The sequence below is a fragment of the Chiroxiphia lanceolata genome, chromosome 10, assembly GCF_009829145.1.
Source record: "Chiroxiphia lanceolata isolate bChiLan1 chromosome 10, bChiLan1.pri, whole genome shotgun sequence".
Classification (NCBI taxonomy): Eukaryota; Metazoa; Chordata; class Aves; order Passeriformes; family Pipridae; genus Chiroxiphia; species Chiroxiphia lanceolata.
The window spans coordinates 24,840,102-24,857,657 of record NC_045646.1 but is presented as its reverse complement, the minus strand read 5'-3'; positions in this window follow the sequence as shown (position 1 = coordinate 24,857,657).

The window sequence follows — 17,556 nt, the reverse complement described above, 5'->3', positions numbered from 1 at the left end:
GTGAAATGACTGGTGCTCAAACACAGTCCAGAGAACTTCCCCTGCAGTGGGAACTGCACACCAGGGAGATATATGGAAATGAAATACTTGAAACAAAGGTATTTGGCTGAGCAAATGCAAATCTGTTTGGAACAGAGCAATGTTTCATTAAAGTTCATGGAATTAGCTATTTTGGATAACCTACAAACAACATTAGTATCCAGCAAGGACTCCCAGTGAATCCAGATGTTGGGCAAGTTTGTGCTTCAGAAAGGTCACTGTAACATCTAATGCTACACATACGGGGCAGTTAGGAAAATTCACTGTATCAAAATTGAGAAGGAATCCCAGAACTAGAAGAACTCAGCATATGGCTCCTGAAGTCTCCAGAGTATATAATTGCATAATTTCCATAGAAAATAAAATTTCTACAGCAGTAGTTCAAACAAGCAAAGAAAGATTTAAGAAGAAAACTCTCATCTCACAGTACTGGCATCCATCTCCTCATTTTGCAAGGTCTGAAATAGCCACTACTAAGTCTTCTTCAGCATTTGATGTACGATGCCCATGTCCAGTCTAACTGCTTTATAAAATACCTCTGGCATGGCCTTGGGGGAGGATGGACCCAAGTCTGTTTTCAAAGACCCCACTCCAAGCCATAAACATGTCAGGGTTATACTCAGATGGGAGAATTCACAGCAGCTGTGCCAGGCACCCACGAAAGAACAGATCTAAAGGTGGTCTAAATGCATCGAAGACAGAGAACAAGCTCATATTAAGACATCACAGTTTTTTATCGTTCTATTTTCCTCGTTCCTGCTGGTTGAAAGATCCATGGGTGCCTTTTAGAAGTCTCTTACGTAATCTCACCTTTAATTCTCTGGACAATTCATTACCAGAGTCCTGAGGATACAGCCTGACAGATTTGTACAAAAGAAACTGCACTGAATCCTCCCCAAGCTGGCTATCTTAGCCATCACTGAAAGCAGAATGAAATTTGAAATCCATTTGCTTTTATAGATGAAAAAAGCATCATCTTATTCCTACATTGCTTTTAATGCTGAAAATAGTCACCTTTTCTAGTTGATGAAAGCAGAGAAATTGGTAATTTTAGGCCCTGGCAGGCATTCTCTGACAAATGCGTGTATCAAAACTCAAGTTAGTGTTAGTATATAATCTATATGAATGGCCTTTGTGGCAACGATTAATTGGTGTGGTTCATTTGGAAAGATGGCACTTTGCTAAGTGCACTCAAAATGTTTCTTGATGAATTTAAACACAGGTGCCTAGTAATCCAAAGTAGGAAAACCAATCACATAAGAGAAGGGAATCACAGAAAACTGTTTGGGATAAATGGAGTGGGGCCCAGAAGGAGAAAGAACAGCAGTGCACAAAGTCTCATCTCTGCTGCAGCAGAGGTTTCCTGGGGCTGAACACTCTGGGGGGTGCTCTGCCCTACTATCAGCTTCACCTACTATCAGCTGGGCTCTGCTGGCCAAATCCTGCTTACTGGCAATTAACAGTTCTCTTCTTTGAGCAGAGGGAATAACCCTAAGCCCCCTTTAAAATTTCTGTTGCCCACACAAAGGGATTTTTATCCCTCTCACACACTTGTGACCAGCGTCACAGAATCCCAGTTGTGTTTTAAGGCACTCCTTGCACAGTGCACTGGACCAGGACAGCACAGAGCTCTGGGCCTGCTCTGCAGGTGCTGATATAACAGCTCACACGAGCTGCTGGAGTGTCAGCTTCCAGCCTCTGGGCAGTTCTGGGATATTTATTGTCACTGGGTATCTGTCGAAGGGGTCCCGGTCCAAGGGGGGAAAAGAAAGACACGCGACACACACACTAGGATGAAGAGCCACACTAGGATGAAGAGCCACACTAGGATGAAGAGCCACACTAGGATGAAGAGCCAGAGAGATGTCTGCCCGCTACGCTGAGCAGGCAGCTTTTTATTATATGCTAAGTTCCACTTTCCCACACACATACACTACAAACATTTTCTTACAACAACATCCGGGAATGCGGCACCTGCACTCAGCCACACAGCTCAAGGCTGTGTCCATGGGAACTATCTAATTAGCTCTACTGCTCCCATGGAAAAGGGCCCAACACTTTATAATGTTCCAAAACCCTCGAACTTCAGTTGTGGGGTTGTGACTTCACCCCACAATTTATCTTCTTGGGGAAGTGTTTTAAGAGCTCACAAAAAGTGATGTGTAAGAGCTGGGTTTCTCCAACATTTGGGTACAATTAAGAACCAAAACTGGTGAAGAGCAGAACCACACAGCGCTCTTCCCATCAAGAGGCTCTGTCTAGCTACACTCCTCACACTATAAAAGAGTGAAAAACCCAAAAACCTAACAGAAATCCCAACCAAAACCACCTCCCATGAGCATCAGAGCAGAGGTAACCCCTGACTTTACAGTTGATTTCCCAAAGTAAGACAAATCCATAGGCTGGTAAATTCTAAAGCCACGTAAAATACCAAACCAGATTTTCCTTTCTGGTGTGTTATTCATTAGTGTGCAATCCTCTTGAGAAGCATGATTGATTTTTGGAAGTGTACATAACACCATCTTCCTTAAGATCTTATTGGAGGTACAGTTACTGAGTGGGATCAATTCCTGAAAGCACATCTATTATTATAACAACTTCTCATGCCTGGTTACTAACGGGCTGGATGTTCTCCTGGGAAAGCATGTTTGAATAATTATCTTAGAAAAGACAATGCGATGGAAATGTCATTTCACTCTCCTCTGCCTTCAGATAGCAACAGGGAATAAGAATTTTCTAGAATGATCCCAAAGTCTGCCATTCTTGAATCTCCATCCATGTTCCAAGTCCAGGCATACTTTAGATTGTACTTTTTTATTTTTCTTTAAAATGGCTGGAAAAAAAGATTTTTAAGAAAGTATGACAGACAGTGAAACCATCTCCATTGCAAACAGCAGTACAACATTTTCTCATTATTTCAATTTGTAGCTTGTTAGGTTGGTACTGTTTTTCAGGATATATTCTAATATAATGTTCTTAATCTCCCCAAACTGGCTAATTCTCCCCATGAAGTAGGGAACTCTTACAATCTGCTGCCCTGAGCAAATAAGAAATAAAAGGGGTGATAGTAGGGAACAACTGAGCTCTATTCCATGGCATAATTTTCTCTTCTGAAGTATCTCTCAAAAATCAGCCTAGCTGCCTAAATACTTTGAAACACAACGTATTAGAAAACTAGAACAATTTCATAAAAATATTAACAAATAAATATAACAGTCAAAGAACAACAGCCTAGAGAAGGTATGGCTGGTGTGGTATGTCACACTCACTCAAAGCAAGTACCTCAGAGCCACTGTCTTCTGACAGCTCTGCCATAGCAAGAGGCAGAGAAGGTGTAACAAATGAGCAAAGGCATCTTCTTGTACCGCCTCCCAACCACTGAGCGGAACGAAAAAGCAAATGGAGTCAATTGTGGGGGCTGAAAGAGACAATTAGAGGAATTCTACTCCCAGTTAAAAAAATAGAAAAAATAACCCAAAACCATTGTCATCAACAGTTTCCCACTAAATAATCCCTCTGGGGTATTAGCTCAGCAGCTTTTCCTGGAAATAAGTTTCTTCATCTCACACAATATCCTGATTTAACTCTTGTTTGCAAGAGTATCAACTGCAATAGTCAGTGTTGTAAGTTATGGCCCAAGTCTCCTCTTTAGAGGTTTTAGTAATTAACATCTAAAGCAGTATGAAAGGGTTTTCTGACATCCACCCCCATCCCAGACACCTCCATGTGACAATACTAAATGCTGAAGTGCTTCTTGAAACCCTAGAAAACAAAAAAGACCTTTGTAATTTGAGGGAGATCTGGCTTTTTCCCCATGGCAAGAATGAAAGACTACCTTTTAGTTTTGAAGGTATTGACCCACAGGCATATCAATATCTCCTCAAGACTACCAAGATTTTATGCAATAAATAATTTCTGCATCAGACTGAAAACAGGCTCTGAAATTCAGAACACATTACTCCCAAATGTAACAGAACTCAGATGCATAATGCTTCTCCCAATTAAACAGTACCAAAATCTAGACATAGTTGAAAATTGAGACAGTTTGGAATTACTGCTATTTTTGCCCCAATTATTTAGAAGTAGGCATTACCTCATAGAAGGAACTGATAAGAAGTTTTACTGTACAGCATTTCCTGTCCAACTGTTCTTATATAATGCAATTACATACAGTTTTTAATGGTAATGTGGTCACAGCCCTCCACTGCACTGACAGAAGGAGAGACAGAGGAAAGGAGAAGGAAGAAGGGGATAAAAAGTATTTTATAACAGGTTGATATAAGATCACAAGTACTAAGTAAGTGACATTCAAACTTCAGGAGCTGGGTAGTACTGAAATGACAGTCTAGGAAACATGAGTAGTCCAACTGTGCATTTAAAAAAAATAGTATGGGAGGGTCTTTGGAATTTAGTATTTAGTCTTGTAAAGAGAAGTCCTGTACAGGCAAGAGAACTCAAGGAAAATTGGATCATATATCCACAAAAAGACACTTAAATGCTACATTATGCAAAGGTGTCCTAAGATGATAAAATCTTTCATATTTTTGAGACAATGCAGAAATTCCCTGTGATTAATATGAAGAGCTGACACTGTTCTCATACTGCATTGTACACTGAATGTTTTTTAGGAAGGTTTAGGGACTTTGGGTCTGCATTGGTAGAACATGGATCTAAGCTTCTAAAAATCTCCCCTTGCACTTGTACAGTAGAATTATCTGACAGCAGCAGGTGTTGCCTGGGACCCCGTGCACTCCAGCAGGGCTCTCACCCCGTCGGTGCCAGAGACACAACAGTACAACCAGACCGAGTGCACAGTGGTGACACATGAGCAGTGCTGAAAATCCACTGCTGCTCTGAAACGATCCCACTCCTGCAGCACAGGACTGTCCATACCCATGATGGGATCTGTGGAACTCATGTCGGGTGAAATCCCAGGCAATTCTTTTGTGAAATGCACACACAAATTACTGGTTGGCTGAGCACTAATGATGCATCTTTCATATTTGGATTCTTAACCAGAGGCCTGGCTACAGAACTGGTGTTTTGAGATTTGGGTTTATTTCTCATTACCTCACTCTGATTTGATTGGCAATAAAATGAAATTCATTTCCCCAAGGCAGCTCTGTTTTCCCTGTGACGGTAATTGCTGAGTGATCTCTCCCTGCCCTTGTCTTGATCCAGGAGCCTTTCGTTACATTTTCTGTCCCTCCCTGGACAGCTGAGGAGGGGAGCGATAGAGCAGCTTTGGTGGGCACCTGTTGTCCAGCCAGGGTCAGCCCACCACATGGTCCCACCAGTCCTTTCCAACAACAAATGCAGGAGGGTAGGACAGCACTGTACCTCAGGATAGAAATCAGTGCATCCAAATTATGGCAGTCCCATCCTGACTGACAGAAGAATGTATGACTCAAATGGACTTGATCCAGAACACAGCTCTTCATCATTTCTTAATCCTAGCTAATGCATAACTAATGGAATCTGAATCCTGTTGTGGTATCTCAAAATGTATTGTTCATGTTGTTTGAAATATGGTGAATAGAATTATCTGACTGTTTCTTCTCTGAGTCTCACAAAAATGATGCTTCTCCAGAGGCTCTTTCAGAAGTCACATTTCCAATAATTCACAAAAGAAGATGAAGCTACAAGGTTTTTCCCTCAAATGGATTTCAGTGCTACTCCATCACATATGAGTGCACAGCACATATGAACAAATTCTGTTTGTGCTGATCACCCTCCCTCACCTTGCTACAACCAAGAGAAAGCAGAGAAACAGTTAAATTTACATTCTGTTGCAGCCTTATCCCTCTGTCCTTCACACAGTGGCACTGTTGCTTCTTCAGCAGCAGCCTCTTTCCTCCAGCTATTCTGCCAGAATGTTCTAGAATTTGTTCCCATAAAGGAAACAAGGCAGGAATTAGAAGCTTTGCAGGAAACCACTGGACCACTTGGCATTGTCCTGAGTCAGAGGGTGGGAAAGACAAATGTACAATGGGATGGCAAACAACAAGAAACTACAAACTAAAACTGAGGGAAAAGATACTTCAAAGGAAATGTCACCTGTTGTAATGTGGCTCCTCGGCCGCAGGCACCCCCTCTGAGCACAGCCATGAAACAGGGACATGACAGTACAGGGCCCAGAAACTTTTGGCCATGTGATGATGGCAATCCCTGCTTTCTAGCTGCTGCTAAGCACCACAGCCCTTTTGGCCAGGCACTAATTACCTGCCATTCCTCCAAGCAGCATGTTGTTTACAAGCATCTTCATGTATGCTTGATTTCACATATTCCTTCTGTTAACTTACCTCCTTGGTACAAAAGAACTGTGCATGGCACATACAAACACCCTGGGATTACCATGGAATTGCTGAACTGTATTTCAGTGCCCTGGAAACCCCTTACTAATGAGCAACTTCACTACTTTCTCCACTTCAAGAAGTGCATAAATATGACGCAGTAAGACACAAAGTGGCAGCCAGGTTTCAGTGGTGACTGACACAAACCAAATTCTCCCATCAGCTACAACCTCTGACTGCAGCTGCAGAGTAAAAGGGCTGGCTGGCACTGCTGAAAGGTTTTAATCTGTGACACAGATGATTCACATTCATTATTATATGTGCATAATTGTAATATAAAAGTTCAAATAGCTGAAACACAAGCAAATAAATACAAATGCGGCCATAACAAAGGCACAACGTCTATTTCTGTTTATTTGGATTTGGCAAATTTCTGTAAGGCATAATGGTTTTAGAGTCGTAGGAACATACTTATTTTGCAGGATGTTTGCACAATAGTCCCCTGCAGACTTTCCTGCTGATCTCTGAAATTAGTAACAAGCCACTGTTGCTAAATTTAGGAGCAGGAACTCATATTTCTGTGACATATTTTGTCAATAACCCAGAGAAGAGATGTATTTATAGCTGTGTATTTCAGGCAAGTTCATAATTTAAAACAAACTGACAAAAAATGCAGACTAACACTTTATCAATAGAGAACACTGTCAGTTTTGAGCAGGGAACACAGAGACAGGTACAAAGAAAACCAACTTTATTTAGATATCTGTAGCCACACTGTGTTTCAATCACAAGAAAAGAAGAATCTAAGTATTTGTCCTCAAAATATTTTTTGATGTTATATTCAGGTCCTAATCCACAAGTTATCCGATCTGATGCAGTTTGGAGACTTCCCAGAAGACAAGGACATACTGTAAGTGAAGGACTGACAGTGCTGAACACAGTCATTGCTTAGCTATTCCCATGCAGAAGCTCCCCTGGAAAAGGGCATGACTTGTTCTTACTCTGACCAGAGAGCAAAATCTCACACAGAACAGTGCCCTGCATTTGAAGGTTGGAGGAGAATACATTTTGACTTATTCAGTCAAATTGTGTGAAAGGGAATTTAGGAAAAAAAGAGCTGCTGTGTATGAACATCTATCTTCTATCACTAGCATTTAAAGATGAAGATTTCAGGAACTGCACAAACCATAAATTGCCTGAAGTTCCAATAATCTGCTTCTAAAGTAACAGTCTGTCCATAAGCAGCATTTGTATTCAAGATTTTTTTCTTCTTCACCAAATGACATATTGACACAGGCTGCATTCCAGTTCTGATCTGTATCTAATCCGGGAGCATATTTGAAAAAATTCTGGGTTGTGCTTCTGAAGTTTCTATTACTTCTGGCAATAAATCTCATTGTCCCTGTCTTTACTACCACATCCACAATAGTGGATGACACATGAACACAGATTGTTCAGAGAGATTCTTCAGTCCTGAGCTTTCCCATCTGCTCACCTCTCAGTTCCCTAATTTGCTCCACATGTTGTAAGGAGCTGTTTCTGGATGGGTGGGGATGGATATTGGGGAGACAGTTGTCAAGCAGCAGCTCTGAACGAAAGAGCAATGACATTGCCTTGTTTTCCTCAGGATACACTGTTCCATCAGCCTTGGATCATAGAATCATAGTCACAGTCAACAATGGTGAAATCTGGTGAAGATATAAAGCTATCTGGGATATTGCATATAAATGTGGCAAAAGGACATTCCCAGACTGAACAAATAGGGAAAAAATTAGGAAAGGGAATTATATATAATGAAATGGGAAGTCATACACACGGCAGAAAACAATCCTAACTTTACATACATCATTAGGGACTCAGAGTCACTACCACCTGTTCGTATCTTTATCAGATTAAATTAGCAAAAGGTAAACTCAAACCCAAACAAACCAGGTTCCCTCCTTGAACACTATCAAATATGGAATTACCTGCTTCTGGTCACTGCAAAGGACATAAAGCTTATAGGGCTTCAAATCTAACCAAGTATATCAACAGAAATGGCATCTAATGTGGATTATAAAACCTGGAAATATTATCTCTGCACAAAGATCATCCCAGGACTCCATGGTTTGAATCATGAGAGTTACTGTGCTTCATGCCAGCCCCCTTTAGCAGGCCAAGGAAGGGCAACAGGACTAAAATCACTTCTTAGCCCTGTCCTTCTGTGAGGAAGCTCATAAGAAACGGAGGAAAGAAAGAGCTTGGACAAGCAATGAAAAGGTAATATTTCTGCAAGCAATCCTGGAATTTCTCTTGGGCCTGCTGCAAGAATAACCAGCCCTGTGACACGAATGGGACATGACTACTGTGCTCCAAGCCAGTACTCTGACATGGAAAGGCACAATAATCCCTTCCAAAGCATAATAATGCTGAACAAGGGTGTGGCAGGCACACCTGATAGATACTGCTGCCTATTCTCCAATAGTCAGGGCTTTTAAGCGAGGAGGCAAAATAAAGTATCAAATATCATGGAGCATTTTTGAAACCATTGTAACTGTGTTCAACAGGATAACCTAAACCAGTGTGCAGTCATTATTTTCAGTAATACTACCTGGAATTCAAACAAAATGAAAATAAATGTAGCTAGTTCAGCTTTGTCCTGCTGCAAGCCTGCTGCAGGAATACAAAGGATGCAGCAAACACAGGAACAGATACTCAGGGACTGACTATGGATTTATCTGACCCTGTTAACTTTACCTTTTAGCGGCTAATAGCAAATTTTTACTTCTCTTTCCTTACAGAAAACTCCTGACAGAATGTTTATTTCCCTGCTATGTGCTCCAGGAACCAGCAGCTGAGGGATTTCGAGAAGCTCTATCTGGACCCTCAGGCTTCTTGTCACTGATGGAAGCTCTCATCCCTGAACCTGTGAGTTATTTTTCTGAATCCACTTCCAGTCTCCTCTATAGCCTCTGGCAAAATTCCACAGCTATTACAGTGCAATGTACAACAAAATACCTCCTCTTGGCTTGTTTCAAACATATTATTGCATCAGAGGCACTTTCTGATTTCTGTATTGTAAGTGTATAATTTCCCCATTCCCCTTTTCCACAGCACTTGGTAAAATGGAGACCTCTGTCTTAACTTCATCCCCACACTTCTTCAGCAGTCTCTGTCTATATACAGCCTCTCCTAAAACACACTCACATCCCACATTTCTGATGCACTGCTCTGAGCTCTAACTCTACTGTATCCAGACTTCTAATACTCACGGTGCAGAAGGAACCAAGCATTGCAGTTCTCCAAACCAACACCTCAGCTCCTCTAATCTCCCAGTATCAAACCACTCCTGACAGTAGAGAGGACAGAACCTGCTCTCAGACTGACCTGCAGAGCAGCACTGACACTACATTTGGGGGCCCAATTCATTATACAAAAGAGAGTGTTCCCTGCTTAGCTCCAAAGGAGAGAGGGGAAGATCTCCTAGGAGGGTCATATCACCCCACTACAGAATGGTGTGATGTCAGGGGAGCTGTACTTCAATTCTACAGGCTATCAGTGCCAACTCAAGGTCTATACAATTATAAAAAATCCGAGGAAGGTAATTTGTTTTCCTCTGCAGTTCTAAGATCAATGTTTTACTTGTGAGTGAAGAGGCCAGTGACTCCAAAGGCACCACTGCTCTTAAACACATAAGCTTAGGCTGTATCTGTTTTCCAAGACTAGAAGATGCTTATTAGACAAGATTGGATAAGGTTATTTTAGCAAACTGGTGAAGATTAACTCACCTGAAGGCACTAGTCACTATTCAGATGACAGACAGTGGGAACAGTTGAGCTGCTGACCTCCACCAAAATGAAGTAGGATCACTTCCTCTTATTAGAATAACTGTGTCCTCGGAAATCCTGGATCTGTGCAGCTCTATCTGCCAAAGGGGAACTCACTGTAGGATCAAGGCTGGATTCTAGTTATTACCTAGGAGAAGGAAGAAACATGGTATTTAGAGACAACTCTCCTTCTAAGCTGAGCATGAGTTGTCAGCACCTCTGTCTAAATTACTGTGCAGTTTCTTTACCAGACTGCTTGGAAGGGCTGTACAGTTTCCTGTAATGGAGGTTTTTAAGAGCTGTTCAGAAATGGAGTCCCTGCATTCAAGCAAATCTCTCAGTGTCTCTGTCCCTGATCTCCCAGGATCAGATTGAGGTTACTCGAACACAGTGTCTTAGAGAGGAATGGAAGAAGATTTCTTCCAGCTCCATGATTCTGCAACACATGGAAATCACAGGCAACCAGAATGAGGAGTGAACACATTGTATGACCGAATGACAGATGCTGGCATTGTACTTAAAAAGTATTGTTTGGGTGGGAATATTCTTCTTGAATAGTCAGTGTCCAACATATTGCAAGTACAAAAAAAAAATTAAACACCAATAATATTCAACCTAGTCAGTCTGCAGGAAAATCTCCTGTTATTTGCAACGTGACTGAAAAGCCAGAATTTTTACTGCATCAGTGATTCCTGTGAGTTATGCAAAAATATAGAAATACAAAATTAAGTACATAGTGCCGAAGTACTGAAGTGTTAAAGCAGTGCCTTAATAGTAATGTAAAACCATAAAAATGATTGTTCACATTCAATGGTAGAATTTTTAACATCATAATTAATTGTAGAAAAAAAAAAAGAAAAGAAAAGAAAAATTTCACTTGGCATCTTAACTCAGCTTGGGTTGCACCACTGATTTAAACAGAATGCTGACATGGCCAGCTACAATTTTATGGAAAACTGACCCAGCATTATTTCTTCAAAAGCAAAGGAAATTACCAATGGCATCATACTCAAGTGTGATAGACATCATTTCTTTCCCCACAAAAATGCTCAGACAGCAACATGAGCTGCATTAAGTTTCAGATGCATCCATAATAAGAACATGGTATATGAACACTGTTTACATAAGTATACTAAAGAGTGCATGAGATTTGCATTAATGAATATAATTTTACAAATACAGTCAAATATTAATATTTACTAGTGCAAAATGGCTCAACAAAAATTAGGTGCATCTGCAAAACAGCTACTTCACTGAAACAATATTTGGAGTTTACAAGTTCTTCTCAAATTCAAATCTAAATTCGCAGAGAGTATTATTTCAGTGGTCACCTTCCTCGGGGGGCACCAGGCTTCTGCTGCTCCTTGATATGTTTGGGGGCATTAGGAGACAGGCTGAACTAGTCTGACAATGGCTGGAGGAGAATCACACCTACTCTGTGCATCACTGACTGGTTACTTGGGGCCCATCCACACTCCCAGATTGGCAGGGCTCCTTCAAGCACAACAGAGGACTCCAAGGCTATGAATCTGTGCTGTCTGTATCCAGGAACCTGGAGAGAACCCACTTGGGGGCCAACTCTTCTTGATAGCATAAGAAAGATAAATAGTTAAATTAAAGGTGAATAGATACACTGAATTGGGCAAGCTAAGTTGTATGTTTTTATAAGGTTATTGTATAAAATCTAGGTTTGTTATTACAGTCACCTTAGTTCGTGATTCTGGTCTCTTTTATTTTGCTTTTGTCCACAAATTTATTTATTTCTAGAGCAATAAGAAGCTTGCAGAATATTGGTCTGAACCAAGGAATCCTAAAAGGTTTTAATTAAGGGGATTATACTACCAGCTCGGGTCAAGACACTCTTGTTAAATGCCAGGATAGAAATAGCTTTATTGTCTAAACAAGTTTTTCTTAAAACATTAGCTCTGACCCCTCCTGAAGTCTTCACCATATACTTCACTATGATAAAAATCAGTACTATTATCTTTATCTTTCCCATTTTGCATAGGGAGAGATTTTAAAGCAGCACAGGCAGCATCTCCAGTTTTCTCTGCAGTGCAATGTATCACACACCATAAGGTCAACAACTACATTTTTGGCACAAATATTTGGAAAAGCCTATTACAGCATAGGAGAGACTAGTTGCTGCATTAACACCAGTGGATAACAACAGCCCTAAAGAACTCTTTGAATGTGGGGCATATATCAGTAAGCTTTGTGTTTGTACATAGGGACATTGTTTCAGCTTTGCACTGCTGGGGGCACACACAGGACACACACAAATACACACTGAGGGAAGTATTATGTATGTGAATTATTGTGCATATATACAGATAGATATAAACTGAGGAACATATATGCGTGCCTGCAATAGTAAAAAAAAAAATATGAGAGGTGTGGCTTGTATGAACAGCGTGTGTGCACTGCAGAGCTGACATTCAGGCCATCCTTGCCATGCACAATGTGAAGAGAGGACTCTAAAACCCTCCTGATCCCTAGATGGTGCTATTCACTGCAGCAATGAGGCACCCACAGCTCGTTGCCAGTTCCAGCACTTTGGGACAAATAGGATTTCTTGGTTCAAAATTACATAAGCTGAATACAGATGTGAATAATGCTGTTCCATATTATATATTTTTGCCTTGAACCTGAGGCCCACCTCCTTTCCTGTAGGCTGAAAGAAGATTAATTCCATTGAAGTGGTACAAATGAAACCAGGGTCAGGCATTGTCAGTCTGCCAGGGCTAGTGAGGATTGTGCAGCATTTCCAACATCTTGGACTATCTTCTTCTGCCTCCACATGCAGCTACCACTCAGTATTCCTCATCCATAATAGGAATGAGGACCACACACTGGTTTTGCCTCGGCCTGCATCCCTCGGGGGCACCTCCCAGGGAAGCTGTATCAGCAAGGCCTCCTGGCAGAGCTCAGCAGCTTGTGCCCAGCACTGCAACCCTGGAGCTCACCTGTTCAGCTGAAACAGGTTCTGTGCTCCACCAAAGGTCTGACCAGCAGCTCTGGCACCAGCTTGGGCATCTCACTGATGGGGCATCAAGTTCCACTGCACCCCACAGCTAATACCCATCAGGATTTGGTCACCTGTTACGCTGGCATGGTATCTGGAGTGACTTCAGTCTCAGCACTGGAAGTCCTCTTGAGTTAGCCTGCACCGTTTCCACAAGATTTAGGTCAACACAATTTTACAAGTGATTGAGGAAATGGCATGGAACTGAGGCAGAGTAGGATTTGGAAGGACTTCCTCTATTAGCTTGGAAAAAGTTTTATAGGAGATATTTTGGCTTCTGTTCTGTCCCCATAATGTGGGAAGGTGCCTATGACTGCATATCAAATAAAAAAGCTCAGTATTTTTAAGTTCTCGGGCATTGTGACAGTCAATAAATAGATAAACCTAAATAAAAAATAATATTAATCATTTATTGTGCTATTGTACTTTCTTCTGCTTCTCTGCCTCTATAAAAAGGTAGCTGTATCTGCCTAATCACTTAGGCATTTGGCTCCCATAAATGCAGTATTTGAGCATCTCATTAAAAAATCAACATTTCTTAAACCGCTTTGTTGAGGATTTTTTTGGGCTTCTTAAACTGATTAGGTTGACAGCATGGACTAGTAACTGTCCTACTACAGACAGATGCACTGCACATATCTCTTCCAATACACTTCACATCAGATGCTCCAGGCATGATATTCTTAAATAGAAAACGGTAACTGTGATGATCTTTCGACAAAAGTGGAGGTGATGTTGTGATAAACAACTGCCCTCTGCAGCCTAACTGCCAAGCTGGCAGTCTTGGTTTGAACCACAATCACATAGAAACTCTTTAACCCACTGAACTTCATAAAAAGGTTTCACAGATCTCTGCTCTGGCCTTTGCTTAGCCATGTAGTGTGTCTTTACATATTGGTGTTCCCTAAAAATCTACCCTGACATTTTGAAAACCTCCTGAAGGTTTGTTGTTGAAGACAAGAACCCCCACACTCCTTAAGTATGTTTGAAAACTTCTGGTTGAAGTTATAAATTTGTCATGAAATATAAAACTCTTGCTGAGATCTGTTTCAAAGTTTCTAAACTAAAGGGTGCCAAATGTTAAGTGCATAAAAATGCCAAAGAACTGAATTAGATGAGAAAGAGAAGGATTATCTTTGCAAGGTAGCAGGAGGGAGCCCTTCATGGGAATTACGCAAGTTTAGTGTGGAGTAAATTTCAGAGGGAAGACACAGATGATGATCCTCTCTGCATCTCCCTGTTTGTGGAGAGATTTGGGGTGGAAGGATAGACAGAGGCTAAGAAAAAAGCCATCACCCAGCTGGCAAATCGCAGGCCACAATTACGAAAAAAAAATCCCCAAAAGGACAGGCTTCATTTCAGCTTCAGGAGGAAATCAAAAGGCATGTCCCTGACTCGATTTCAATTACCAGATTTCAATCTCCTGCCTTGAAGAGTCAGGGCATTAGGACCCTTTAAAGGACAAGTCACCAGAATTTCAGCAGAGGTGAATGTGTTACGTCCCAGTTTCATTCTCAACAATGGTGAAGCTCCTCTGGCTCTGTGCTACAAATGTTGGCCTGTGGCCTCTCCCTTCTGCCCCCCCCCCCCCCAAAAAAAACTCCCAACCAACCAACCAAACCAAACCAAACAAACCAGACCCCCAAACAATTAGGAAACCAGTCTTTATAAAACTGAAAATTTCAGTGTCTTGATGTTCAAAGTTACAGATCATGGGCAGTAAGACCTGATCTCAGGAAGTGTCTGGCAGCATCGTTAGACAGTGTTAAATATCCCAGAGTAAATCCCAGCCTGAAGTTTCAGGATGCATTTTACAAACAGACACACATATGTAACTTACAGCAACTCTAAGCCCTCCAAAAAAATCAATAATACTTTGCATGTTGAAGATACTTATTAGTTATTGTGGCAGTGATTAATAGACACCAATGAGAGAATATTTAAAAATACCCAAGTCACCAAGGAGCCTAAATTTTAAATAGAATAAGACTGCTTGAATGCCCATTCCTACATCAGTCAGTCTTTTACTGGTTGGCAAAGAAGCTGAAACCAAAAACATTCTCCTTATTAAAAGAAACAACTGAATTACTTTTCAGTTTTATCCTTTGAGAAGTAGTTTAGATGCCATTCTCCCTGCCTTTTGGTGAAATTCCAGACTTTAAAGGAATACTGTGACAATTCATTGCTAAAAGCCAATGGAATTCCTCCGTAATTGCACATTACATGCATCCACATTAATACAAGATCATTTCATTAGGTCTGTTACTATAATGAAAAACAAACACAAAATGTGAGTCCAGAGATCATTTTCCTAATCAGAAGTATCAGACCCCAGGAACTCTCAGAGAATAGGGCTATTAAAATGTAAATAGTTTCTTTGAAATTTAAAATGTCGTTTTCAAAAACAGATGTTCTTCTTGATCATTCCTTGCATAGATTTCCAAAATCTGTACTCACGATAGCTAACAGAAAATCAACTGGATATTAGCCTCAGAAACTCTTCCTAATTTATGTGAACAGTTTCATTAGAATACACTGCTACATTTAAACAGCACTTTTGATGAGGTAGTTTAAAGCTAAAAAATCCTAAATTTGATTACAACGCATGCACATTTCTCTCAACCAGCCTAAAACTTCAAGACAGGAAAAATCTGTTGTAACCTAAAAGCACAGGACGAAATGGACAGAAAACTCTGTGGCTGGTAGTTTAACACATCACTTTAAAACCACAGAGTTGAAAGTTGCACAATATCGACATTATTCTTCATCTCTTCAGTGAGATATGAGAAGACAGGAGGAAAACTTCCTATTGCCACAAGGGAGAGGGGGTTCAAGTTCAGGTTACTGGGTTCAGCACCAAGTTCTAACAGCAAATATGGCATCAATACACCAATGGCACATTTTCACTCATACAAGCAGGTATCCTCCAGCTGAAGAGGGCAGTAGATGGGGGGACCGTGCCATGAACTGTGTACAAACAGTTGATGCTAAAAATCTAGTCCAAAGAACTTTCTTTTATGATGTGCCCCAAGACTCTGAAATCTGGCACAATAACTCTGTAGGTCACACTAAGACATGATTCTAGCTCCCTGTTGCTTTTAGTCCATTATGTGTGTTATTTAATATCATCTGCAGAGCAATAGTTCTTTCAAGTTTTGCTTTTGTTAAGCACTGCTTTTCCTCAGACATCAGTAATTACAACCTTCTAAAGCACTTCATCAAGAGTGACTTTTTATTGCTTAGCTTCCCCATCAGTGGAAGAACTGAGCTCCCAGTGACCTTTGGTCTGATCCTTAACATTCCTGCTTCTTACAGCACAGGCATTTCTGCAAATTAGTCTTTAACTGTGCCTGTAAGTAATATGTGTTTTGAAGGAGAAAGGTTTGATATGGGTCCACAATCATCAGTTTTCTGTGCCCTAAAAATAACTTGAACCCCAGTCTCCATGGTAACAGATACCACCAGTGAGCCCCAGCAAATCTTGGTTCTTTTTATGGACAAGATGAACAGGAAAACTGTAAGGCTCCAATGAAATCTCTCATTACTGCCAGAGTCTTACATCTTCTTTAATCCTCTGTTAACGGTGTGCACTAAAGGGTGCTATGCCTACACAGAGCCATGTTCAAATACCATTATCCTTCCTGTACTTTCACATCATAATGCTAGAAATGTTAAGAACAATTCCCTCAAATCTATCATGCCATTAAAAACTGACCAAGGCACATATCTAACTGTACTCTGTATGTACAGACTGCCTTTGCAGTGTAGAATAAAAGTCTCTGACCTGTTAGACTCGATGGCAATTTGCTGATCCATGTGTTCTCACTTCATGAGAGTCATTCACGAAAAAAATTTGGCAGTGTGACAAATTTTCTCACCTGCATAACACACACTAAGGCCTGCCCATGAAAATGCCCTTTGGATTATTTTTTTTGGAAACTGATATTGACTCTCCCATGGCTGAACCATCAAAGCAATTATGAGCAAACTTCCCAAATTTTACTGGGGAGCCTTTCTACCACTGTAGTTTTCCAGCTGGAAAAGAACCAGCACCAGGCCACCAGTGCAGGCAGATTTCAGGTTAAGATCAAGCAAGTTTCTGAGCTCCTCTCCAAACCTTTTACTCAGCCAGACAAAGCTCTGTAGCAGAATGCACTACTGTGTCTTTTGTTTTCTGGACAAAGTCTTGGGAGCTTTAAAAATGCAGACACTGCTTTCAGTGCTTTGGAAAACCCAGATTATAAATGAAAGTTTTAGTTAGAAGAACATATGTTCTCACTTGGTTTTAAGTGTATATACTACCAGTAGCTGCAGGGCAAAATTTAATCAAGAATTATATTGCTATGTCTAAAATCTTATGATCCACCTTAGTCTCAGCCAAACTGACTAAATG